The 2,127-nt window shown below is 34.7% G+C and overlaps 1 non-coding gene across 1 annotated transcript; it reads right to left on the bottom strand.

The window, feature by feature from the left end:
• Positions 1–596: 596 nt before the first annotated feature.
• On the bottom strand, positions 597–703 carry LOC138827642 (U6 spliceosomal RNA). Its single transcript, XR_011372155.1, has one exon. It is a non-coding gene; the product is annotated as a U6 spliceosomal RNA (small nuclear RNA).
• Between the last annotated feature and the right edge of the window lie 1,424 nt (positions 704–2,127).

Here is a 2,127-nt window from a genome sequence, read left to right as displayed (position 1 = left end):
TCACATCGTACAGTATAAGTATGTTAGAAATAATAGCAAGATAGAATCACTTGTGTACCTATCTTGGTGTTCGTTTAGCTTAACATCATCTTATCTGGTCAAATGCACATAGCTTAAGACATTTTCTGATAATCCCGGACATATATTAGCTATTGAAAATAAGAGAAACCATGGGACCTATATTTCTTTGGAGTTGGCTTACTTCACTTAAAATTTTTTTTCCAAATCTTTCCATTTTCTAACAAATTGGGCAATGTCATTCTTTCTGATGGAGGTAGAGCATGCAATTGTATATATTTACCAGGTTTTCTTGATCCATTCATCTACTGAGGGGCATCTGGGTTGGTTCCATATCTTAGCTATGTTAAATAATGCTGCAATAAACATAGTTGTGCTGGTAGTTTTAGTATGGTCTTATTTGTGATCCTTTGGGTAAATGAACAAAAGTGGGATTGCTGGGTCATAGGGGAGTTTTATGTGGAGTCATTTGAGGAAACTCCATACTGCTTTCCAAAGTGGTTGAAGACTTTTACACTCCCACCAAGAATGCAGTAGGGTTCCCTGGTGGCCCCATCCCCTCCAGCATTTGTTGTTGTAAAAATATGGATTGCTTCACTAATTTTCGAGTCATCCTTGAGCAGGGGCCATGCTAATCTTCTCTGTATCATTCCGATGTTAGTGTATAGGCTGCCGGATTAAGCACAGAACATTTTTTATATAGAAGGTGTAATTTATTTTCTTAGTCAATTCCACAAAAATGTAAATTCAAAAGAATTGTCATGAAATTTTAGAATCATGCATTTCTTACATAAGCACACATTTTTGATGTTGGCATACTTTGTGGAGGGGAAGGGGAAAATGTTTAAATAGGGATACAAGTAGACCCATTGCAACAATGAAAGGAACTTTACAACGTTGGTATCTCTACTACTGCCATACCTGCAGATTGTAACTTGATTGCTTCTTTTGAGGTAAGTATCACTATGCCTGGTTCTGCTTGGACTGTGGTCCTCCTAACACAAGCGAAACACATAGCACCCATCAAATGGTTAGAGTTTCTGAAACTTGTTCTTTTTTTTTTTTTTGGTCTGGGCTTGCCTGGAACTGAAATTCTCTAATCTCTGTTTTCTAAGTAGATAATATTACAGGTTTGAGCCACTTTATCCAGTAAAAGTATACAATTTTAAGATATCTTGATATTGCCTATATTTGTGCTTAACATATATAGCTAACCTTAATTTTCTCCCTCTTTTGTTTAGTACTCTGAGTTGAAAACATTGACTTTCTTGATATACCTGGCTTTGTTTTGGGTGGAATCCCATCACAATCCAAAAAATCTTCCAAAAAGTTTATGTCAAGAATCATGGAAAAGAAGGCTTCAGGTTGGAAAGAAAACACTGATCCTTAACTTATAATTGCAGTATATTTATAGTGTTAGTCAATACTTTCTGAAGTATGAGAAGAGAAGGAAGACAGAAATGTGAAAGATGTCAGGTCTCTGTGGAATTTCTGTAGTTGTCACTTCATGTTATATTCTTCCTTAAAACTTGCTTTATTAAAAGCCTCTGGGTGGATATTAGTTGGACTGATTGGTAACCTTACCCAAGAAATGAAGCTGATTTTAGAAGGCTGATGATTTGGTAAATAAAGGAATGATGAAAATGAGAACAGATATTGTCACAGAATGAGCCGACAAGGTTCATTGCTGAACAGCAAAACAAAGCAGTTTCAAGTCCGATGATGCACATTGGAACATATATAGATATATATATATATATGTATACATATACAAACATACGTGAAAAAGTATATATGCAGTAGAATACAGAGAAAGTTTGTGTGACAAGTATTAAACTATATCAAACTGGTTGCAGGAAAGGTCCAGTAAAATATCAATAGTTTAGCATAGATTTTGCATAGATTTCTAAAGGATGAAAATTCTTCCCTCATTTTATACTTTACAAATATCCTTAGCATATTTTAAGTTTTTTATATTGTAGTTGGAACATGTATATAATGCTGAGAATTGGAATTACATAAAGTATACAACATGAATAGGCCAGCCAGAATAGGAAAGTTCATTAGATTCTTATTTCCAATTAACCACCAGGAGAAAAGGAGTTCCAG

This window comes from Dipodomys merriami, unplaced genomic scaffold (genome assembly GCF_024711535.1).
Source record: "Dipodomys merriami isolate MVZ:Mamm:240054 unplaced genomic scaffold, mDipMer1.0.p SCAF_159, whole genome shotgun sequence".
NCBI classification, from domain to species: domain Eukaryota; kingdom Metazoa; phylum Chordata; class Mammalia; order Rodentia; family Heteromyidae; genus Dipodomys; species Dipodomys merriami.
The sequence above is the reverse complement of the archived record's forward strand: the minus strand, read 5'-3'. Positions and strand labels throughout refer to the sequence as shown.